We start from the raw sequence: 26182 nt of genomic DNA, 5'->3' as shown, positions 1-26182 counted from the left end.
AATAAAGTTAATACAAAAGTTCCACCCTGAACTTTGTCCTTATCTTCCTATAATTCACCAAATGTCCGTCTGTCCATCCGTTCCCAGGTACCGCAAAAACGGCTGAACCGATCGCAACGACATTTTGGGTGGGTAATCCTGGGACCCCCTAGAGTAAAATAGGCATAATAGTAGAGGAACAGTACTAATGTCCCGTGACCAAATCTCTGGAACAAAGTTTTGAAAGTGTTTTTGACATGCCTGAAGGGTACTGAACAAATTTGGCTTGGGCTGCCCTCTTGAAAGTTCTGGCAATTTTCGGTAGGGGTCAACTGAGGTCAAACAGGTGTCAAAATTGAAAAATATTCTAATCCTTTTGAAAAGTATACCAAATTACTCGTGTATTGTAATTCACCAATTAAATGTCCAAAAAAATTTGATTTTGACACAATTTAGAATCCATCAGAGTTTGGTGAGTTTGCAGGAATTTTTCCAACTTTTGTTCTTCACAAATTCCACCATATCAAATGTGTTTGATTGTGCTTTGACCCTTGTGAACTTTGTTATGGCCATTCCAAACATGTGATCCATACACTGTATCAGCCTTTATCTGATGATGCCGCACTATGTGTAGCTTTTTCTTTGCAATAGCATGAATGCATTTACTTTATTCGTTGTAAACTCTCGTGTCACGGCTGAAAGACGAGATGGATTTCTTCAAATGTATGCGATACTTTGAAGGTTTGATGGGATACCTGAGGAAACCATTTTGCTCTCTTCGCCATGCCTCAGATCTATGCATTCAACACTGCGGCTGGTCATCTATTTCGCCAATTATTACTTGCAAAATCGAAGATTTTTCAAGTATATTGGTCGGTTGCGTTTGTGGTTCTGTCTGTCTGTCTGTCTGTTTGTTTGTCTGTTTGTTTGTCTGTTTGTCACCGGCCTACAGGTCACAATTCTAAACCGATCATCACGAAACTTCACCAAGTTGTATAGGTCGTCCCAATTGAGAAGCCTATTGATTTTTGAGGTCAAAGGTCATCTGGAGGTCAAATTGCTAAAATCGGCATTTTAAATCCGATTGACTTGAAAATTGAACAACATTTGTATATTGAGTCAATAAATTGGGAAATGAACTATTTTTGAGGTCAAAAGATCAAAGGTCAACTCAAGGTCAAATTTTAAAAGTCATCCATTTTCATCTAATCACAATCACATCACTCCCCCGATTGTCTTGTCTTTTTGCAATTGTGGTTTTCATGTATTGTTATGCATTATGTTTTCCACTCTGTCAAAGCGCCTTTGGGCTACTTGAAAAGCGCTATACAAAATAAATGAATTATTATTATTATTATCTAAAAAGCCGTCAATTCTCAACCGATTGACTTGAAAATTGAACAGCATTTGCATATCGAGTCACTAAATTGGAAACATACTAATTTTGAGGTCAATAGGTCAAAGGTCAACTCAAGGTCAAACTTCCAAAATCATCACTTTTCATCTAAAAAGCCATCAATTCTCAACAGATTGACTTGAAAATAGAACAGCATTTGTGTATTGCCTCACTGAATTGGGAAACCAACTATTTATGAGGTCAAAAGGTCAAAGGTCAACCCAAGGTCAAACTTCTAAAATCATCATTTTTCATCTGAAAAATCGTCACTTTTCATCCTGTTGACCCGAGCTTTGATCAAGATCATAAATTTTAATTTTCATGAAATGGCCAAATTGCTGTATCAATGGGAAACTTTTGGGGAGTGGGCGGATTTTGCAAGTATCGTGCTACGCATGACGTCCTCTTGTTCTGTCTGTTTGTCAATTGTCTGGAAGTCACAATTTTCATCCGATCTTCACAAAACTTCACCAGCTAGTCGAGTTGGTCTTAAGGAAGAAGCCTATTAATTTTGAGATAAAAGGTCATCTTGAGGTCAAATTTCTAAAATTGTCATTTTTCATCCGATCGACTTGAAAATTGAACATCATTTGCATAGCATCTCACTGAATTGTGAAACCAACTATTTTTGAGGTCAAAAGGTCAAAGGTCTACTCAAGGTCAAACTTCTAAAATCAATTTTCTTCTGAAAAATTGTCGCTTTTCATCTGATTAACTTGAGAATTAAACAGCAATTACATAATGCATCGCTGAATTGGGAAAGCAACTATTTTGAGGTCAAAAGGTCAAAGGTCAAACTTCAAATATCAATTTTCATCTGAAAAATTATCAATTTAAATCCATTTGACCCGAGCTTTGATTAAGATCGTCAATTTTAATCTTGATTAAATGGACAACTTGATGTATCCATGGCAACCTTTATATTTTGAGGAGGGGTGGATTTTTCAAGTATCGTGCTCTGCATGACTTCTTCTTATTTTGGTTATTGGTGGCGTTGATTGGGATTTGTCATAACTCATCTACTTCTGCCATCATGTGTACCTGTAAGGACAACCTTGTTCTTAATGTTAGGGTTAGTATGTCACTTTGAAAAATGTTAGAAAAATGTTAGAAAATACTGTTAGAATAATGAGTGCCTCACTTCGTTAATAAGTTGGTATGAAAATTGAGCTATTCACTTTGCTGGTAGTTGGCCTACTTGGTGAATTGGTGGCGTTGATTGAGATTTGTCATAACTCATCTACTTCTGCCATCATGTGCACCTGTAAGGACAACCTTGTTCTTAATGTTAGGGTTAGTATGTCACTTTGAAAAATGTTAGAAAATACTGTTAGAAAATACTGTTAGAATAATGAGTGCCTCACTTAGTTAATAAGTTGGTATGAAAATTGAGCTATTCACTTTGCTGGTAGTTGGCCTACTTGGGTAATTTGTTTGTGCTATCTTAGTGAACAAAAGAGATCAGAGGGCAGGCTGGTTTTGACTCTGCATTAATAAAATGCTTATAATTTTTAGCATACATCTAATCTTCTTGAAGTCTGCAGGTTTGCATTGGCAGTGTCGGTTTGCATTGATGAACATGTTGAGCAATGTATTTTATCAACTCAAAGCTGATAAGAGTATGTTAACCACTGCAGGAAGCAAGGAGAGGCTTGCATTTTGATGTTAGTCCTTCACCAGAGCTTCTTTGCAAAACATCAGCTGCATCTCACTTCCCAAGGCAGTTAATACATCCTTATTGGCTTTCAATTGATAAAATCCGGCCCATTCCAGCCGCCTTGGCACTTTGTTTGGCTTTGGCCTGACTTTCTAACCACATGGGACCCTGTCCGTCACAATGTTCGTTCATTTTCTCATCCTCCTTTTTGGAACATCATGCAGTTAACCTGGATAAATCAATCATTTCATTAAAGCTCCAGTGGCTAAAGTACCCATTTTTATTTGGTCATCTTGGGCATGGGCATACTACAGTAATTATAATATATATATAATATTTGGCATACTACAGTAATTAAAATGTAATATTTTCTGGTGTTGGCAGGATGGTTCAGAGGTAGTGAAGTCACGTTTTTGTCCTGTCTAATCTGGGTTCCATTTCAAACCCAACTATAAATTATTTGATTGGTGCTTTGCAATCAAGACTTTTGGCACCATGACTTTGTCATCCTTTGGAAGCGACATTAATCTGCTTGTACCATCCACTCGTGTTTTTGAATGCAAAAAGTTTCATGGTACATTTCAAAAAAGGGGGTAGGTCGTTGTTTGCCGGTACCCTGTTCAGATTGTAAATTCATGCTCCGATTGAGATAGTTGTTCGACACCCCCCTTCTTTGTAGTCGCAATCTGCCCAAGATTCATTCTCGGCTTGCATCAGATTGTGGATGTGTAAGACCCACCTGTTCGAGTGAAGTGTCGTTCCTTGCAGAAGTTTGCATGATGTGTTATCAGAAACAATCCAAGTATGGTTGTTTGGATTTTCACTGCATTTTAAGCCCTGCATATCATCCTGACTTTATCTTATCGCGTTGATGCCCGAAGGAACAAAAACATCTCTAGGATATCCTGAGATTGTACACCCTCCCTTACGGGGCAGTGGTCTTTGGGTTTACGCTCTAGTTTTCTCTGTTTTGTATGGTTCAAGATTCTTGTCATTTGAAACCATAACTCGCTCAAGCAATCCGGCCCAGAAGGTGAACCAAACCGTCTTTAGATGGTTTCGGAGTAATGGAATCTTGTTGATTTACAGATATTCAGCCTCCATTCTGTAATGCTCCCAGAAATTCTCTCTCAGATTTGCTCAAAATGTATGAAATTTTTCATGGTATTGAACTTATCTGTAGGTTGTTACATCAAATGCACCTGCGATTTGTATCTGTCCGAGTGAATCAGTTGGACAAGTATGTTTTATTTGTTCAAATTTTAACGCATTTTGAATTGCAAAATGATCTGTGAAACCATCTCAAAGAAATGATTGTTTGAGGTCCATGTATGTTATCAGTCATGATGTTCCAATTGTGTCTTGTGCTTTCTAAGATGCTTTATGTTTGCTTATTATCTCTATGAAAGAAGTGAACCCAAACCTTTATAATATGTGCTGAGCACCATGCAAGAGAGCAAGCAGAAGAGGCTCTCTTGCACCGACAGAAGGATAATGCCCGAAATGTCAGCATTTGGTTAATAAAAACCTATTGTTCGAATTTTTGGCAGATGCCATCCAACATTATCTGATGACAAAATCGTGTATGTTCCTCTAAAACTGACAGTCTAACGCAGTTCAAATTTGAGGTACGGCACCATACAACAACAACATGCATTTTAAAGGCCATTTTCCCTACTAGAGCGGGGGTTAGCCTTGCGGTCCCCATGACAATCTTCTCCATTTTGCCATATTTTCTGCGTTAACCCCCTTGCCCGCATTTCTGCTTCCACCATCTTTAGCCAAGTCTTTCTCGGTCTTCCCCGTCCTCTACTTCCTTCTACATTCATTTCCATCACTCTTCTCAACCAGTCACTTTCATCCTTCCTCAACACATGACCAAACCATCTCAACCTGTTCCTCTTCACAGCATCAATCACAGGCTCTATTCCCATCATCTTTCGCAATTCATAATTTGTCTTCCTCTCTCTCAACGATACTCCGCACATCCGTCGAACCATTCGCATTTCCACCCTTTCCAACCTTCGTTGCTGCTCTACGTTCATTACCCATGTCTCGCTCCCATAAATCATAACACTTCTCACACATGCAGCATACACCTTTCCCTTCAGCTTCAACGACACTCCCCTAATCATCAGCATGCCACTCAGTTCCCGAAACTTCTTCCATGCACATCTTACTCGAGCAACCGTTGCCGAGTCTGATCCACCTTCTCCATTCAGCATGTCTCCGAGGTAGCAAAATGTTTTCACACCTTCCAGCTTCACGCCGTCTCCAAGATCCAACTCAACATTTCCTCCATCTGCAGCTCCCTCTGTGCACACCTTACACTTGAATGTAGCTGCCACACTGGTTAATGACCCTCTCAAACCACTACATTTTTGATGAACCCACTCAGCGCACATTGTACATTGAATGGAGTTCACTCCGACACCCTTCCTACACACAGCACAGGGCCACTTCCCAGTTCTTTCCAACTCACCACGTGCTTTACCACTTGCCATCACCTTCGTCTTTCCGATATTCACCTTCAGACCTTTTGTCTCCATACAGGTACGGCACCATGGGGCACACAATCATCTTGAAAATATATGTGACTGTCCTGCATGGTCATGTTGTACAAAAATACCCCAATTGTGCCTTTCAAGAAATACCATGGCGTTTTTCTCTTTGATTAGGGGGAAAATTTTGCGTGGCACTGTCATTTCAAAGGGTTGCATTTTATGCTCATGTCATCTTCCGGAAGAGCATTGGAGGTTAACCACATGTGAACTGGTAGCACATATCGCAGGAGGGGTAGTCAGACAGATTACCCTTCCCAGAAGTTAAATGACGAACTAGCTGTGTTTTTACCAACAATCTGGGGGTGATGTGGTAATTCCCCCAAGAGTAGCTCAGTTTCTAGGACGAACGTAGAAGCCAAATCCTTAAAACCACTGCTTGAACCCACAGATTTGGTATATGCCAGCATTGTATCCTCCCAATTAGGCCACCATCATACTCACAGCATAAACTAGGATGTGAAAGGCAATGCTTTGGAGTAAATTACGATATGTAAGTTCTGTAACAGGATGAGGAGAACATGTACAGTCACGTGAAAAAGTAAGTACACCCCATGTAAAGTTTTGAATTTTTCAACATATTTCAACATACAGCTATTTGATCTTCATTTCAACAATATTTATAGATAAAGGTGATATAATATAACAAATATCATGAAACATTTACATTTTGTAGTCCATTGTATCATTTAAATAACCATAAATACAAATTTCGCATGTGGAAAAAGTAAGTACACCCTTGGCTCTAATAGGTGGTATTGCCCCCTTTGGCAGAAACAACCTCAAGTAGGCGTTTCTTATAACTGTCTACCAGTCTCTGACATCGACTGGGAGAAATTTTTGCCCACTCCTCCATGCAGAATTCTTTCAGCTGTGCGATGTTTGAGGGGTTTCTTGCATGCACAGCTCGTTTCAAATCCCCCCACAATATCTCGATGGGATTTAGATCCGGGCTTTGACTTGGCCATGCCAGAACCCTCCATTTCTTTCTTTTCAGCCATTCCTTGGTGGATTTACTGGTATGTTTCGGGTCATTGTCATGTTGCAAGGTCCACCTTCAGTTGAGCTTCAACTTTCCGACAGATGGCCTCACATTATCCTCAAGCACCCTCTGGTACAATGAAGAATTCATCGTGGATTATATGATGGTGAGCTGCCCAGGCCCTGATGCAGCAAAGCTGCCCCAAACCATAATATTTCCACCACCATGCTTTTCAGTTCGTATCAGGTTCTTGTTGTCAAATGCTTTCTTTGGTTTTCGCCAAACATGTCTTCTGGTACTGTGGCCAAATAGCTCTACCTTTGACTCATCTGTCCAGAGCACATTGTTCCAGAAGTGCTGGTCTTTGCCGAGGTGTTCATTGGCAAACTTTAGTCTTGCCCTGATGTTCTTTCTGGACAGCAAAGGTTTCCTCCTGGCACACCTCCCATGTAGATCAAATTTGTGCAGCCTCATTCTAATGGTAGACTCGTGCACGTTGACATCAACAGTGGCAAGAGCTACCTGTCGGTCCTGTGATGACATTCTGGGGTTCTTCGAGACTTATTTCAGCATCTTGCGGTCTGCTCTCGGGCTGAACTTGCTGGGGCGGCCTGGCCTGAACAAGTTGGCAGTTGTTTGGAATCTTCTCCACTTGTAGATGATCTTCCGGACAGTCAAATTATTGATTTCAAATTGTTTGGAGATCTTTTTAAATCCCTTCCCAGACTCGTAGGCATCTATAACCTTCTTTCTGAAGGCCTCGGAGAGCTCTTTTGATCTAGGCATGGTGACGCCGCACAGTTCAACAACAAAGAGCAAACCAAACTAAATGTCTGAGGTTTAAATAAGACAGGTTACTCCAAGATCCTCTCTAACTATGTTCTAATCATTTGCACCTGAGCTGGTGCACCTGATTCTAATTTTAGGTATTTGAAGTTGTGATAAATGTAGGCTTGTAGGGGTGTACTTACTTTTTCCACATGCGAAATTTGCATTTATATTTATTTAAATTATACAATGGACTACAAAATGTAAATGTTTCATGATATTTGTTATATTATATCACCTTTATCTGTCAACATTGTTGAAATGAAGATCAAATAGCTGTATGTTGAAATATGTTGAAAAAGTCAAAACTTTACATGGTGTGTACTTACTTTTTCACGTGACTGTATATGGTAACTCGCAAGTTGAACTACATTGAGATTTTATTCCTATTTACACTGTGTCTGTAACATCAGTGGAGCCTTTACACTGCCGGTAAAGGGGGTTTGAGCACAAATCATGATTTATTTTATACAAGGTCTAAGGCTCATTATGCAACTGCCCCCCCCCCCCCCCCCCCCACACACACACACACACACGATTGCGTCGAAGAAGCCGGAATGTAATATCCTCATCACAACATCTCAGTTGGACTCACCACTTGGACCCATTGATGGCGATCCTGAAACCATGACCATGGCAAAGTGAAGGAGAGGAAGAAGGTGCAGTGGAGAGAGGGCTGGTGGTGTGAGCAGGAGGGAGAGACTTCTTAAGGAGTGGAGATTAGGCCCGCAATGAGGCATGTGTGGAATGCAGACCCACGTCCCCCCGAGTCGATGCTTTGAGGCTGTTCATGTCTCCAGAGGGCCGTCTGGGCATGGGAGAGTTGAGGATGAGGTAGCTGCTAATTTGAGCAGGACATAGAGGTTAATCTAGGAATGGAGACGAAGCCCAACAGAAGGCAAATTAGGATTAAAGGACTGTGTGATGCTCCGAGACTGTTTGTGTCTCTGAAGGATATGAGGAAGACTTGCCTGGGAAGGAGATGCTCAGAAGGGCATGGAAAAATGCTTCGCTGTCAGATGGAACGGGCTTGGAGGCATGTGACCCAAAATGAGGCCTCGTGGTTGATTGCATCTCGGACGTTATGTGTGCAGCCATGGGTGGATGTTATGCTGAGAAATGATCTATAAACACAATGCTGAGTTGCTAGTACGGGTATCCCTGAAGTGAGGAACTGCTTCCGATGTGCCGAGGGAGGGTGGAGAAAGGGCCTTGGAAGGAGAAAAGACTTACAATGAAGCCGCCTGGTTGAGAAACTGTTACCGCGTGCTGAGGAGTGTCGGGGGAAGGGAAGAGTCTTTCAGAAACGAAACGTGCATTGGAAATAAAAGAATAAAACCAATTATTGGACACAGACCCCTCATACTCATTCTGTATGGTGGCACCATGCAGGCAGAATGCTTGCTGCAAAGAATGAAGCCTCCAGCCCCTCTCGTGAGAAGAAAGATAATCTCTCAAGGGGACAGGGATTTGCCCCAAACCAAGAGACTGTGGAGGTGCTACCTGTCTCAAAGACAAAGCTCAACAAGAAAGAGCAATCAGATTGCAGACCCTCGCCAGGATGTCTTTTTAGTGGTTTGTAATGCTTTTGTGTTAAAACAAATATTGCGGCCGAACCACGTGACAGATGATGTCATCATTTTTTTTCTCTCCACCAATTTATCCCTAGATGACGCTCAACTAATTTCATCTTAATCGGATGAAGTTTTGTACTTGTCGAATTATGACGTCATCATTAGCATATGTTATTCCACATGGAGAGTTCTTCATAATGAGCCATGTCTCATTTTTTTCTATGCAGAGCTTTCAGAGATATGGAGGTGCAATTCTTTTCGGTTTTACCAAGATGGCGGCTGAACCATGTGACCGATGATGTCATAATTATCATTTTAAAATTATACAGGAGGAAGTGCACCTATGGTGAAACCTTCCTGTCAATCGGACCAAAGGTTGCAGAGAAAATCATATTTATTCTGTGCGGACAAACAAACAGACAGACAGACAGACAAACAAACAAACTGACTTGAATGCAATACCCTCTCCTCTGGCGTTGGTAACAAGGGGAACCTAAAAAACACCATTGAAGTATCGAGGAGAAGGAGCCCATTTACCACTGTAAACTCTATTCAAGACATGAACAGTGGGGAATGGCTGGTAGGGGAGATAGATTCGTTGACCATCTAAATAAGAGATTGACCACGAGAGCCGAGACAGTGCCATCCAGCAAAATTGAAACGGCACATAAATTACTAAATAAAAATAAAATTAATGAGATAACAGTGAAGGCCATAAGACAAGCAGAAGAAGATATGAAGAGGATGGTAGCCAAGCACTCACCAGGGGGTGGACAGAGTGATGGTGGAAATGTGGCTGTAATAGCAAGGGAAGGGGCTGTGCGAAGAAACAAGGGTTTAGAATGAGGGGCGTCACTGGGGACCCAGCAGTGAAGGCGAGGTGAGACAGAGGAGGAGGAGACACAGAACCACCCCAATGGGGAAGGGGAACAGACCCGACTTACAGTTGTGGACTGAGTTAAGACACCTACACAGATGTGGGGGATGAAAATGAGAATGGCAGATGATAACAGGCAGAAGATCGGAGGGGAACAGAAGGGCGAAGGAGAAAAGGAGGATGAGGATGATGAGGAACAGCAAAGACTGGAAGAAGAGCTGACAAGTAAAATAGTGGAGATGAGATTGATACAAGAATGATGGTTGGGAGAACCAACAAAGCACTCAAGAGATTGGCACCAAAATCATCCCCATTAAAGGAACTCACCACCGTGAGCTTTGAAGTGGTACTGATCATCCAAGAAAAAGTAGCAAGAAAACACCAGTGCAAGAAGACCAAACCAGTCCATACAGACAGAAACCAGACACCAACATGGAAACGGGGGCTAGAGACACAAAGAGAGCAACTGAGAAAAGAAACAGGACAACTACAGCAATTTATAAGGGAAATTGAAGCCCAACGCCGATGAGAATAAAAAAAAATTAAAAAAAATTGAAACAAAGCTCAAGAGTTAACGTCTGTTGAATGCAACCTCAAAGGAGAAATATTAGTAACAAGCGTTACGCCTAGGTCCCCCGTCGGTGAAGTGATGAGTTGACAAAGTGGAAGACGCAAGGCGGCCATCTTGGATTTTGACGTTGCGACCCAATTTTCAATAGCGTTCTTCCTTATGCCTAGATACACCCACACACCAGATTAGAAGTTGGTACTTCGCTTATTTTTCAAGATATTCCGCTCACAAGGTTCAGACATACATGGAGGTGGCCATCTTGGATTTTGACGTGGCGACCCAATATTCAATAGCGTTCTTCCTTTTGCCGAGATACATCCACACACCAAAGTAGAAGTTGGTACTTTGCTTATTTTTCAAGATATTCCACTCACAAGGTTCAGACATTCATGGCGTCAGACATACATGGCGGCGGCCATCTTGGATTTTGACGTGGGTTGCACCCACACACCAAATTAGAATTCGGTCCTTCACTTACGCATGCACGCACGCACGTACGCACACACGCACGGACGGATGGACACACGGACGGAGGGGAAAACCATAGTCCCCCTTTCGCTCTGCGGTGCGACGGGGGACAAAAAGCATGAAGAAGTTAACAAAGGGAAAAAACAAAACCTCATGTTTGAAAATAACCCAAAAAGTTTCTAATGCAAACTGGGGAAACAAAAGCAAAATGTATCAAATCCCCCTGAGAAAGCTAGGTAAACTTGAAAACTTCTGGAAAGGAATCTATGAGGACCCAAATTAACACAACAAAGAGGCAGATTGGATCCAAAAGTTGGAGAAAAAAAACATCTGAAGGAAATTCCTCCAATGGTATTTGATGAAGAAATATTTATTTTTAAAAACTAACAAAAATGCATAACTTTTAAAGCCCAGGCCCAGATGGAATTCCAAACTTCTGGTTAAAGCAACTAGATGCTCTACAGTCTACACAATCACTACACACAAGTATTCAACAAGCTTATCTAATAGTAAGGGAAACATATGAAAATCTGTTAACTAAATTGTTACCAAAAAATTTCTTCACCAATATGTTTGTAAAGGTGTGTAATAACATGTGTTAAAATGTTGAAGGTCACCTACCGTGGGAAACCCAGAAAAAAAGCTGTTGAATTCGGGTACCGAAAAATTATTTTCGAGAATTTTTATTTTTTTTAATCGGCCCTTAAGTAACTTATGAGGGGTCAAATAAGGGTTTTTCATGATTCTGAGTTGATTGTTAACATTTATATTTCACCACAGACACTCCTTTGTGGAAAAATAATTTCTAAATATATCTCATTTTCTACTTTGCAGGACATGGAGTCTAGCAATATGGATGAAGACGTTACTCCACCTGTGCTCAATTGCTTCATCTGTGCACGCTCGGATACACCAGCTGAAAGGCTCATACAGGCAACTCCAAAGGGATACTCAACTTTATTGAAACAAGCAGAAACTGTCGAAAACGTTACTGTTGTGGAACGTATGAAGGAGGCTCAAAAAGAAGGAAAACTGAGGTACCACCAGAAGTGTAAAAATGATCTGTACAACAACTTTGTTGCAACCACCAAGAAGTCAGCTCAAGCATCAAAGACAGAGAAAGAGTCATCAAAGTTGAAGAGAAGACGCACTACTTGTGAGTTCAGTTCATCAACTGGCTGCAGTTCTAGAAGATCACAGTCAGTTGACCTCCTGTATAAGGATGTATGCATTCTTTGCAACCAACCAGCCCAGCTCTACAAAAATAATCCAGCACAAGCTAGAAAGAAATACAGAGTGCCAGATAATTTGACTGCAGATACACTGAAGGCAAGCTTGCTGAAGACAGCACGGAGTCGCGGGGATGACTGGGGCACTGAAGTCACTGGACGCCTGGAAGGGATCAACGACTTGGTAGCAGAAGAAACACTGTACCATTTGCGATGCAAACTTATGTTTGCGAGAGGTGACAGTTTGTCCAAGACTGATGAGGAAGGAAAAAGGAAGAGAGGACAGAGGAGTATTGATGAGGAGCGAGAGGCAGTTTTTATTGAATTCTGCGAATGGTTCGACTCAGAATTAGAGCATGGGGTAATGAACATGGACCAAGTCCATGAAAAGCTGCAGGAGTTTGATCAGTCACCAGAGAAGAGCCTTTCTTATTCAAAGCATTGGCTAAAGATAAAACTTCTAGAGAAATACGAAGACACCTTGTATTTCACAACACAGGAAAGAAGGGCAGATGTACTCTGTCTCAAAGATGGCACTGACAATTTTCTGCGAGCGCATCATGCTAATCTTGACCATGGAGATGAGAAGACTCAGATCATAAAGACGGCACTCAAGTTCATATCCAATGATATTGCCTTGATTGATTTAGGTCCAAAGTCATACCCCACCACACACAGTATGACTGACATCGATAGTCAGCTGACACTTGTTCCTGCAAGCCTTCAGATGTTCTTGAGACCGATTGTCAAGACAGACGAAAGAGTTGCCGTTTGGGGGCAGAATTTTATTAAGGCCTGTCGACCTCGGTCTGGAGTATTGCCACACCAAATGGGGCTTGCCATACAACTTGATCATAGATTTGGGTCAAAATGGATGCTCAACAAGTTCCACCGGCTGGGATACACTGAGTCTTACACGGAGACACAAAACTACAACTACTGCTTCCTTAATAGTAGGAGTGGAGATGATGTTCCAGATACTTCTGGCACTCTTGACACCATTGTGGAGGAAACCGATGAACAGATCAATGATGAGGTTGCGGTTGATGCTGCGCTTGAGGATCAATCAGTGATGACAGCCAAAGTGCCAGCCAGTGAAAGTGAATTGTCAAGTAATGATCAGGTGGTCTTTATGGAGGTTGGGGAAACAAACAATGCAGTCACTCAGTTTGTTGGAGACAATATAGATTTAAGCATTGTCTCTATTCACGGAAACACTCCCTTTCACTCAATGGGTTGGATCGAAGTCACCTCTCCAGCACCACCTTTGCCAGATCCACAGACAACAGCAGCTTTCCCCTGGGTGAAGTTGAAGGCACTCGACAAAGCTAAGATCCTGAGAGGAACTGAAGTAAAGATTATTCCATTTACGAACAGGAAACAGATAGGAACGAACGCGATCATGTTTCTCCCCCTCGCTGAGCTTTCCTCCTCCCTGGCTCATGATCAGCCACTCCTCACTCCAGGTGACACACTCTGGGCAGCGGGGTGGGTGATCAAAGCCAACGATCCTGAGTTCCCACACTCCAACTGGAATGGCTGGATGAAGAGAATCCATGCTAATGATGCAAAGCAGAGCACACAGATCGAGTTCCTCCCAGTTATTGAAGGAGACCCTAATGACCTCAACACCATCTTCACCACTCTGAAAGAGTGCATACGGCGCGCTGGGGTCGCTATAGTGACCTTTGATCTTCCGATTTGGCTGAAGGCTGTGAATATAATAAAGCAGGCAAATCTACCCATCATTCAAGGTTGGGTGGTTTTCACCTGCTGAAGTCTTATCTTGGATCAATGGGTAACATCATGGAAGATTCTGGACTACTAGATGTGATCCAGTTGATCTATCCTGGAAGTACGACAGCCAACCACATCATGGATGGAGGATGTTTTGACAAGGCAATCCGTGTTCACCTCCTCATCGATGCAGCCATCTATCAACACATCATGAAACTTGCCTTCACTGAGGAGGAGCATGGTGACATGAAGACCTTCATGGAGAAGGTGGCTGATGGGAAGATGGGAGCCAGACACTCAGACCCAGTAGTGCCAGTGTTTGAGCAAAGGTTTGAAGAAACCTTCAAACGACTCGCAAAAGGAGGAAGAACACCTGCACTCTGGGTGGAGTACCACCACATGGTAGATGTGATCAAGGTCTTTATCAGAACCGAGCGACTTGCAGACCACAATGGGCATCTGTCCTGCATTGTTACCAAGATGCTTCACATCTTTGCCGCAGACCACAACAACATGTTCTCAAGGAAGGCAGCGGCAGGAGTGATCAAACCAGAGACTCTACCTCCAACAGAGGGTGCAGCTGCACAACATTCACTCCGTGCCTACCTGCAGACCCGGGACTGGATCCTTCTACAGAGCATGTCTCTGAACCCCAGTGACTATGGATGGACAATAGGTGTGCATGGGTATGAGCCAGTTCCAACACTGGACCCCACGGCTCCTGAGGAGCTATTGCAGTTCACGAGCTGTAATTGTCATGGAGATTGCAGCAACCGGCGATGCAGCTGCAAGAAGAATGGGGTCACGTGCATCTCGGCCTGTGGAGTCTGTAATGGCATTACATGCAGAAACTGCAGTCATGATGTTGTTGAGTCTGAAGAAGACATAGACAATGACTGTTGAAACTTCTGACATTGTGAATGAGAAATAACTCTTGAGTATTATATATGTATGTGAAATAAAAGCTACTTTGTGTGTAAATGTAAAAGTGAAAATATAAATGTTAACAATCAACTCAGAATCATGAAAAACCCTTATTTGACCCCTCATAAGTTACTTAAGGGCCGATTTAAAAAAATAAAAATTCTCGAAAATAATTTTTCGGTACCCGAATTCAACAGCTTTTTTTCTGGGTTTCCCACGGGAGTTGAACTTCAACATTTTAACACATGTTATTACACACCTTTACAAACATTGGTGAAGAAATTTTTTGGTAACAATTTAGTTAACAGATTTGTGAAATATCTCATAAAATGCCCTTACTATAAGGGGAGGAAACCTTGGATGAGTGGCTCACAGTAGATAACTCCTTCCTCATCCCAAAATCTGGAGAAACCCAACTAACTCACAAGTATAGACCAATAACATGTCTACCAACAATGTACAAACTCCTGAGGGGAATTGTCACAGAAATGATATACCATCACCTAACACATGAAGGAGGCCGAGAGGCGGAACAGAAAGAATTATTGAACAATAGACAACGATCGACTAAACAAGGCCATCCTAAAAATTGCAATGCAAGAACCAAATTATCCACAGCATGGATAGACTACAAAAAAGCTTTGATAGTGTTCCACATTCATGGATGATAAAATGTATGCAATTGTACAAGATCAACCCACAAATAATCAAACTGATTTGGAAAGCAATGGAGCTTTGCAATACCACTTTGATATTACAGCACTCGAAAGGAAAGATCAAAATACCAGGAGTGAAGATACGTTGGGAAATCTTCCAAGGAGACAGCCTTTCTCCTCTCCTGTTTTGCCAGGCCCTGGACACACTCAGCAACCTCATCAATGAGCAATGCCATGGATACACCTGACATAAAATAAGGGAATAAAGAGAGAAAAAAGGTGACACATTTACAAAAAAAACACGCAGAGACAAAAAGGTCATGGATGATTTAAAACTCTGCACCAAATGACGAAAAATCGGCAGAACAACTCAAATTAGTGAAACGGTACTCGGACGACATTCAAATGGAACGTGGCCTGGATAAGTGTGCCAAGTGCACATTCATACAAGGTAGACCAACAAAAACGGAAACATAAAAATGGATACAAACACAACAATACAGGAGCTCGACAATGAAGCATCATCTATCTATAATTCCAGTAATCTCTGTGTGTATGTTTGTATGTTTGTATGTTTGTATGTATGTATGTATGTTTGTCTGTGACCGCTGTTTCTCGACAACCACGGGTCCGATATACTTGCAACTTGCCAGGTATATTGCTGGGGACCCGAGGATGTGCCTTTTCAAGGTTTGAAATTAATCGGACAAGTAGTTACCGAGCTATGGCGATTTCTTTACCAAACACCGCAAGCCGTTCGCTTTGGACCAAACCATTGCATGTAAATAGAGGGGGGGGGGGTTCTGTGGTCGTTGCGAATGGACCAAACCATTCATGTAAATAGAGGGGGGGGGGGGGGGGGGTTCTGTGGTCGTTACTGCCACGTGGTTTCAAAGTTTTTTTTTGTTGTTGTTGTTTGCACGCATGTTTTTTTGCACCCACGTACGGGCACGCCCTAGGATGTTTACACACACACACCCCTACACAAATTTTTTTTTTTTTTTTTTTTTGGCAAGGAACGGGCACCCACGTACGGGCACGTCCTAGCTTATATATAGTACGGGCATGCCCTAGTACAAATAAATTTGAATAGAAGAGGGCAGCCAAATATGTCACAAACAAATGCGTAAAGTAATTACCAAACAATACCAGTGCAGAATTGGGATGATCCTGAAAACATGCCTTTCTCCAAGGAACAAAATTAAAGCCATCAACCAACTCGCAATACCTGTATTCCAGTGCAGCTGCGGATTAATAAACTGGCCACAATCAGAAATCAATAACCTGGATGTCAAAACAAGTAAATTCCTCACCATCCATAAAATGTTTTACAAAAATCAATGCATCCCAATAATATACCTGCCGAGACGAGAAGGATGGAGCGGGCATAATGGAGCTCAACCAAGTACACAGAATGACAACTGTAGGAATGGCTGAATATGTGAAAAGTGCAACAGACTACCGAATCCAATTTGTAAGCAAATATGAAGACAACAAACCCGAGAAGGTATTTGCAACTCGGAGAAGGTATCTGGCGAACGAGGAGCCAAATATGCCCCCCCCCCCCTCCCTGTTTGTCAAACCTCACCTCATCTAATTTCTTCTTGGGCTTTCTTAAGGAAAAGGTTTATGCAACTCAACCAGGAACATAAAATAACCAAAAGCGTGTATTCAAACGGCTTTTGGAGAAATTAGTCGGAATGCAACAGAAAATGGTCTTGGAGTATCGCAAAAAGATGCACACATTGCTTTAAAATGATGGAAATCACATCAAAATTAGTAAATAATTTTATACAATTCTGAATTCAACAAATTTTTTCCCCCAAAAACTTTAAATACGTACCTATATCCTGTAAATATTTTGTTGGATTTAGTTTCTTTGCACCAGGGGTTCAAAACTGGGAATTGATAAACGACCCACCCTGTACATTTTAAGGAATTATCCCCCACCTGAGCCAGCCTGTCATAAAATTCCATATGTAAAGTCTCATCCGTTTTGGAACAGCTATGTAATATAAAACATTGGCATTGATGCTCGATTTGTGAATAAATCACTCATGGCGATGAAAAGTAATGAACAAAGGAAACGTTACCAACACGGCGCAACAGCAATGAAAATGGAGCCAGAGTGCAATGAAATATTGTGCTTTACAGGAACATGGTGTTTTGTTCATTTTATCACATGAATAACGGTCGAAATGAATCTTGGACATATATTTCATGAAAGACAAGTATATGATTACCTAATGGAAGATGTAGCAAAGTAGATGGAGTCCTAAACCTGGCCTGTAACTCACAATGGTGTTACCAAAACAATGATTTGAATTCCAAAAGTATCCCTTGCTTTGGATTCCAATTTTATTTTCTGGAAGATGGATTATTTGGCAGACTACAGTGCAAAGGGATTATTTGTGCACCATCGTACAGTATACTCTTGAGCAAGTGCTTATGTGCTTCCTGTAGTTTAATATCCCACACTCTATGGTGAAGCACGCTCCTCATATTGTAAAATTCAAACATGGCTATTATGTCACAGACTGGCACGATTCCTCAGGGGGTAACGCACTTGCCTTTGAGGAGATAGTCCAGGTTGGAATCCCTTTCCCAATGTACAGGCATCCTCGTGTAGCGCTTTGTATCAATGTGTTTCATTGTCAAAACACCCAAGGTTATTTAAACCAACGATGTCCAACCGCAGGCGGTTGTTGTCCAAGCTTGCATTTATTTAAAATATTTAGTGCAAGCGAAACACGTTAAGTGTTTGAGCTTCTTCTACTGGAAGAGGTCAATGACTATCACCAAATGGATTCGGAAGAAACACTGTGATCTTATGAAGGCTCCGTTTGTCATCACGTATACGATTTATCCCATTGTTTCTACGAACTATAGCGGTGACACGTGCAGTGAAATGAACTCGTACTGAATTGTCTCCATCTTTGAGCATTTTCCTTTATGCCCCGATGAGGGACCCCTGGCACTTTTTGGGATACAAAGTCGAGGCTCGTGGAAGAACGAGAACAGGGAATGGATCAGGAGACAACAAAACAAAAAAGAAAGAGAAGGGGGGGGGGGGGGGAGGGCAGAAAACACCAACAACAGGGCCTAGGGACAAAATAGATGGTGACAGACAACAAGGGATGAAGGGTCGGAGATATTGCAAGGGGGTGGATATTATGGATACAGAAGCAAACCATGAGAAAAAAAAATAATGAAAAATTGGGGACGAAGGAGGGGGTCGGGGTCGCTGAGGTGGTTTAACAGCGGAAGGAAAAATCATGGTTTTGAATGGGGATCTGAGATGACCTGAGGGAAATTAAGAGGAACAAATGAATGGATGTGAGCAGTGATTCTTAGAGTTTCACTCGAAGTGCGTTTCCGATGGATTGTTTACGCCCTGCAGAAACCTGTGGATGAAGGCGGTGTAGGTGGATACGTCTTCAGGTGTGCCAAGGAAGGATGTTGCACGATGGAGGATGCCCAGTTGGTAACTGACTTTGAAGGCTAACTTTGAAATGTGGTTTGCCCGAGAAAGATCATGGATGAGAGTGAGACCCAAGAGTTTGAGTGACTAAAGCTATTCAAGGGGGTTGTTAAGTAAGTAGAAGGGGGGGTTGCCATATGGTCCTTTCAGAGAGAGAGAGATAGAGATTTGACAGGATTGAAAGACATGTTCCACGTGCGTTTGACCAGCTTGTCATTTTGTCAAGTTCTGAAGAGAGGGAAGAGTATGCTGCTTGCCTATCTAAGGATGAGGGATGTCACGGCAGAAGGTGGATGTCGTGAAAATCAAGCGCAGACACGACTTTACCTCTGGGTAGGCTTTAATATCATTTAGATCGGTGATACATCCTGTAACAATACATGCAGCAATAGGCATTAAATCAGAGCATTTCAAGAACAGCAATGGAAGTTCCATATAACAATGGTTAGCACAGCGCATCATCAGCGCAGCATTTGGGGCGTACATACCGTTCAACTACTGGATAATGTCACAGTGAGTCCCGCCGAAGTGTCCGCACGCCCCGGTTGTCCCCGGGTCTTATAGACGGCCCCTTCCGTGGCGAGCTCCCCTGGGTTCACCTTGGTATAATTTCACTACATTCTCCCCGTCGTTAAAACTATACTATCGCTCGGCAGTTTGCAAGCAAGCATCAGCAATAAACCAAAGGGTTACGTCAATCCACGTCAGTCGGTCCACCCGTAGCGGTCGGGGCGGCGAACCTCCCGGCCAGTTCGTGTTCGGAAACTACCGGGCACGGCGTCCCCTAGCCCGGAGTCCCCCGCGTCGGAATAGCCGCCGGAGGTCGGAGTCGGAGGGGGCGCCCCTGCGCCTTCGGGCACGGGGGCGGGGGACGACAGGAGTGACAGCGGTAGTTCCAGAGGGGAAGCTTCGCTAGAGTCCATAGACTCGTAGACGGGTTCGTCGATATCCCTGTCGTCGTCCCCACAAGGGGCGAGATGGCGTACGGAGACAGTAGACTCGCGGCCATCCGCCGTTAACACGCGGGCATGCTCGGGATTAGCCTGGAGGACCTGCACCTTGTCAACAAGGGGGTCGTACTTGCTAGTGCGAACCGCTCGTTTGAGATAGGTGGGCCCCGGTTCAGCGAGCCAGCTGGGTAAAGACTGGATACTGCCGGAGCTTCTAGGGTGGTGGAACAGTCGTTCGTGAGGAGTCTGGTTGGTGGCAGTACATAGGAGAGCCCGGATCGAGTTCAGTGCGGCAGGCAGCGACCACGCCCATTTATCGAGGCCTCGGCCGAGGGTCCGAAGGCTTAGCATGACGGCCCGCCATATAATCCCATTAAAGCGTTCGATCTGTCCATTAGCTTGGGGCCGGTATGGGGTGGTGTAGCTCGAAGCGACATTATGTTGGAGCAAGTAGCCCCTCACTTCCTGGGACAGGAACACCGAACCCCGATCGGTATGCACGTAGGCCGGACACCCGAACATAGAAAACAAATTCCGCAGGCACCGAATTACCGTGGTAGCCGACATATCCCCGCACGTGTAAGCAAAGGGGAATCGGGAATACTCATCGACGATAGTGAGCAGATAGCGAGAGTTGCTCGACAATGGCAGCGGCCCTTTGAAGTCCATCGCCAAGCGCTCCCACGGTCTAGTAGCCCTAACGAGAGTCCCCAGAGGGGGGCTATAAAAACGCGGTTTGAGTTCCGCACAGATCGCGCAATCACGGCAGATGCGGCGGATGTCCTCCATCGAGTACGGCAGATTGCCCGCGCGCACAAAATGCGCGAAGCGCGTTACCCCGGGATGACACATAGTGCAGTGCAAAGTGCGCAGCCCCTCCAAAGATACGACCCCCGCGCAAGTGGCCGGCCTCGATAAGGCGTCAGCGACCAGGTTATCCTTCCCCGGGCGGTATTTGATGGTGTAGCAGAAGTCGGCGAGTTCGATACGCCAACGGGTGATTTTCTCATTCTTAATGCGCTGGGCATGTAAGGTGTCGTACATAAACGCAACACTCTGTTGGTCCGTGATGATTTGGAAACTCCGCCCAAGCAGATACGAACGCCATCGCCGAATTGATTCGACGATCGCGTACGCTTCCTTTTCGACAGAAGAATGCCTCCGCTCGGCGGAGGTGAGAGTCCGCGAGAAGAAAGCCACAGGGCGGCCTCCTTGGGAGAGAGTCGCCGCTATCGCATGATCCGAGGCATCACTCTCCAAAACGAAAGAGGCACTCTCGTCAATCGTTGCGACAGCGGCGCCAGCAATGTCGACTTTAAGGCCCTCGAAGGCCGCCAGGGCGGCCGGGCCCATGGGGAAAGTGTCGCAGGCCACGAGGGGGCGGAGCTTAGCGGAGAAATTTTGCACCCACTTTGAGTAGTGGGCGAACAGCCCTAGAGCGCGTTTCAGCGAAGCCCGATCGCTAGGCGGAGCCATATCGAGCAAAGGGCGCAGACGCTCCTTATCCGGAGAGACGGAGCCATGGGTCACGGTGTACCCCAAAAGGTCTACCGTGCGTAGCGAGTATTGACACTTCGCCTCATTCATGGTTAAGCGATATTTCCGCGCGACCTCGAGGAAGCGTTTTAGATTAGCGTCGTGATGCGCCTGGTCATACCCACAAACCGTAAGATTGTCCAGATAGACAAAGACATCCATCAAATGCTCCTTCGCAACGAGGTCATCCATAGCTCTCTGAAAACAAGCGACGCCGTTCGTTACCCCAAAGGGAAGTCTCGTGAACTGGTACAACCGCTGACCCGATTCAAAGGCTGTAAAGACGCGATCAGCCCTAGAGATGGGGACTTGATGATACGCACTACGTAGATCGAGAGTGCTATAAACGGAATACAGGGCCACCTGGCGTACCAGGGCGTCCATCCCCGGTAATGGGTAGGCATCCAGCTGTGTAAAACGATTAATCGTTTGCGAATAGTCGATTACCATTCGCCTGCGGTGGGCCTCACTCCGCACCACTAAGACTTGGGCCCTCCACGGTGACCTACTGTGTTCTATGATACCGTCCTTCAAGAGAAGGGCCATTTCATCCGCAATGAATTGCGCGTCCGCGCGAGAGTAGCGCCGCGATTTGATGGCTACAGGGGTACAATCAGTGGTCAGGTTGGGGAACAGTGAGAGTGGCTCCATGTCCATTTGAGCGAGGGCACACACAGCGAGCGTGTCCGGCCCTCCGAAGTCTATTTCCAAACGACCATGCCGCTTAAGGAAATCAAGTCCTAACAGAACGTCAGCGCATAAGGCCGGTAATACCATGAGATACACGTCCGGGAACGTGCGTCCATTTATCAGAAGTTTCAATCGACACGCCCCTTTTGTGCTCAACCGAAGTCCCTGAGACGCCATGAAGATCCGGCGGGTTGTCCCGAGAACCGGCCACCCATGTTGATGCACGAGTCGCTGATCAATAAAACTATCCGTGGATCCCGTATCAATCAAAGCTTGCGCAAAAACGCCCGCGACTGTGAGCGGAATGAAGGCCTGCGCTAGGCCGGCAGACCCGGCAGGTATAGTTCCGGCCGGGCGAGAAGATCGCGCCTCGCGGGTGGATCCCACGCCGGCTGCAATCCTTCGGGCCTCAGCAGGAGCATTGAAGTCAGTTGGCTCTTCGGTAGTTTCATTTGCCAGAGTGGGTGTGGGGTGGTCGTGAGAGCAGCCGCCAGATGGCGCTCGAGCCACGGGAGAAAGATCTCTGCCATCTGCAGAGTCATATGCCAAAGCATGTAATTCGCAAAAGCTACCGTCAGATGGCGCTCGAGCCACGTGAGAAAGATTTCTGCCATCTGCAGATTGACATGCCAGAGGGGGAGCATGTAATTCGCAAAAGCTGTCATCAGATGGCGCTCGAGTCACGTGCTGCGTTTGCCGCACTTCGAGAGGCATTTCCAAAGTAGGTGCATGTCGCTTGTTTGAAGTAGGCGTTTGAAAGCCAGTCAAGGTTGGATGCTCTGTGACCGGTCGCGTTCGCGCCATTTGTTTCGGCGGCCCGACGTATCTCACCAAGGTCGGGCGAGAAGCCAGAGGCCCGCGAGGAGGAGAGCGGCTCATCAAAGCTGTGCAAGGTGCCCCGTCCGGTGCTCGATCCGTTGGCTCAGCGATGAGCCCATTCAAGGTCGCTCGGGAATGCGTGCCCCGAGCGGCCTTTCTGCAGACTTTTGCAAAATGGCCTTTGGTGGAGGAGAGGTGACATGTCGCCTCTCGGGCCGGGCATTCAGAGCGGGGATGCTGCCGATTGCCACAAAAATAACATTTTGCATACCGGGCAGGCCGTGGCCTGGCAGCGGCGGCCGCAGTGAGGCAGGATGCGGAGTCCGCTTCCGGAGCACCCAGGGACTCGGCCGTCATGGGGGTCTGGTCCTCCTCCGTATCCTCGGCGGTGGCCCTCTCGGGTCGCGCGAGTTGCGAGGTCCCCGCCACGACTCGTGGGTGATCATATGCGGTCAATTGTTCTCGAGCATCTGTGTATACGCGTGCCAGCCGTAGTGCTTCTGTAAATGTCAGCTCCGCGACCTCCAGGAGACGGAGCCGCAGGACTCCAGAACTAATTTCGGATATGAATGCATCTCGGAGCAAATCGTCCTGCACTTGCTCGTGAGTCCGGACGTCCTGCACGCAATCTGCCAATAAGTAGCGCAGCTCCTGCGCGAAGCGATCGATCGATTCAGACGGTTGTTGCCGTCGCTGAGAGAGTTGATGCCGGCCGTGCACAGCGCTCCGTTTCTTTACGTAGAGGCGCGTCAGCTCGGCTAGGGCCGTATCATACGTCTCAAATCGAGAAATGGTCTTGTAAACAGTGTGATGGACCTTGGACTGTAACACGGACAGCTGTATCGCAGCGGTTGGCTCTGTCTCGTGAGCAGCGAAGTACTTCTGCAGCGTGTTGAGCCAGTGAGCAAACTCCGATGCAGATCCTTCAGCTTGAGGGTCGGCTCCGAGAATCGGAACCACGATCATCTTGTGGTCAGCCATTCGGCGAACTAAATGATATTAAATGTCGTGAAAATCAAGCGCAGACACGACTTTACCTCTGGGTAGGCTTTAATATCATTTAGATCGGTGATACATCCTGTAACAATACATGCAGCAATAGGCATTAAATCAGAGCATTTCAAGAACAGCAATGGAAGTTCCATATAACAATGGTTAGCACAGCGCATCATCAGCGCAGCATTTGGGGCGTACATACCGTTCAACTACTGGATAATGTCACAGTGAGTCCCGCCGAAGTGTCCGCACGCCCCGGTTGTCCCCGGGTCTTATAGACGGCCCCTTCCGTGGCGAGCTCCCCTGGGTTCACCTTGGTATAATTTCACTACAGTGGAGTCATCAGCAAAGAGATAAATATGATTTTTCAGAAAGAGAGATAGCTGATGAAGACGAAGAATAGGATGGGGCCGAGAACACTGCCTTTGGGCACTCCAATCTTGACACGGAGAGGAGATGAAAGGTTTCCGTAAAGAGCCACATGTTGTTTACGAGAGTGGAGGAAGTCAGTATTCCAAGAGTGGATTCACCTTGAATGCCATAGACAGATATTTTGGAGAGCAAAGTTGAACGCCAGACTGGATTGAAAGCTCAAAATACATATGTCTAGAGATACGGCCCTGATCTCAGGTCTGATATTGCCTGTCTCCATCCATTGTTGGGAGAGTGGAAGCAACATGTCCAAGGTGGAGTGACCTGGTCTGAATTGGTGATCTGAGATGAGGTCGTTTGGAGAAAAGGAAGGATTTAATGTAGACTGTGATGATGGATTCCATGACCTTGCTGATGATTTTAAGTAAGCTGAGAGGTCTGTCGTTAAGCCGATCGTTTTTTGACCTTTTTATGTAAAGCAGTGATGTTGGTTGATTTCCAAGCAGATGGAAGATGACCTAAGGCAAATTATAGGGTGAAAACTGAAAAGAGCAGATGTGCAAGAGCAGCAGAGCAGGTTTTTAGGACACGTGAGCTGATTCCATCCAGTCCAGTTGCAGAATCTGATTTGAAGGTTGCCAGAAACTTATCCACCTTCTCAGATGCAATGGAACACAGAGTCCAGGAGCAGTTGAGTACGACTGGATAGGGTTGGTACGTAGAGTGAGCGGTTGGGTACACAACATTTGGAAGCAACCACAGAATTGAGGCATTCAGTCTTCTCTTGAGCGGAGTTGGTGCTATTTGAAGAGAGCGAATGGATGGAGGGGAGCATATTCCAAAGACAAACTTAAAAGGTACCACCAAGTTTTAGAAGAGGGAGACGAATTTAAAAGTTTAATCTTGAGGTTGGACCAATGTTGTTTTTCTAGCTCTCCTGAGAGTGGACACACACCTTTTTGTTAAATGAGCTGAGATTGCCCTTTTTCAGTTTTGCTTTACAGGAAGAGAATTAAGGTTGTTCCAATGCTACTATCTCACCACAGGATTCTGTGTACAATGGCTGGGAACAAGGGTAGAATAATTGAAGACAAGATGGGATTCATCTATGCATAAGAGAGAGCAGGTTTCTATTGAATAATTCACAGACTGAGTCAATTTCAGAGGCAGTAGATATAGGAGACCAGTCCTGAAGTGAGATGGCAGCTGCCTGTGCCTGTCATTCTGCTGGAATGAATTGCCAGACTTTCCCGCACTGAGGCAGCTATCTGAGAATAGCCAGAGAGATGTTGACTCTCACAAGCACATGATCAGATGAACCAATTGGAGCCAAGGAAGAGCAGGACACATTGGTGGGAAAGTTGCTCATAACGAAATGTAGAAGGGAGGATTTCCCATTGGAAGAAATCCGGGTCAGAAAGTTCAACGGTTGAGTCACTGAGTCAGTCCCATGGAGTTCCAGAAAATCCTTTGCTTCAGTGCCATTGCTGGTGAGGGGTACCAACATATACCCATCCTCAGTTAAATTATACCACTTTAAAAGATGCTGCTTTCAGTTGGTCATAATCGATGGACCTACATATACAACAACAACAACAGGCATTTTAAGGCCATTTTCCCTGCAAGAGCGGGGGTTAGCCTTGAGGGCCCCATGACAATCTTCTCCATTTTGCCCTATTTTCTGCATTTCCCATTGTTTACCCCCTTGCCTGCATTTCTTCTTCCACCACCTTTAGCCAAGTCTTTCTCGGTCTTCCCCGTCCTCCACTTCCTTCTACATTCATTTCCATCACAATTCTCAACCAGTCACTTTCATCCTTCCTCAACACATGACCAAACCATCTCAACCCTTTTCTCTTTTTCCCATCATCTTTCGCAATTCATCCTTTGCCTTCCTCC

General features: G+C 44.9%; 1 protein-coding gene and 1 long non-coding RNA gene across 2 annotated transcripts in view; one reads left to right on the top strand and one right to left on the bottom strand.

Annotated features, from left to right (window-relative positions):
• The window catches only part of LOC137436088 (CUB and sushi domain-containing protein 3-like), a 1358203-nt gene that overhangs the window by 814994 nt on the left and 517027 nt on the right, over positions 1–26182 (top strand). The gene's annotated exons all lie outside the window — the stretch shown is intronic.
• On the bottom strand, positions 23948–24223 carry LOC144894244 (uncharacterized). The gene is made up of 2 exons (XR_013624920.1): positions 24114–24223; positions 23948–23993 (listed from the first exon to the last, which is right to left on the bottom strand). It is a non-coding gene; the product is annotated as an uncharacterized LOC144894244 (long non-coding RNA).

This window comes from Myxine glutinosa, chromosome 11 (genome assembly GCF_964187855.1).
Source record: "Myxine glutinosa chromosome 11, kmMyxGlut1.1, whole genome shotgun sequence".
In the NCBI taxonomy this organism is placed as follows: Eukaryota; Metazoa; Chordata; class Myxini; order Myxiniformes; family Myxinidae; genus Myxine; species Myxine glutinosa.
The sequence above is the reverse complement of the archived record's forward strand: the minus strand, read 5'-3'. Positions and strand labels throughout refer to the sequence as shown.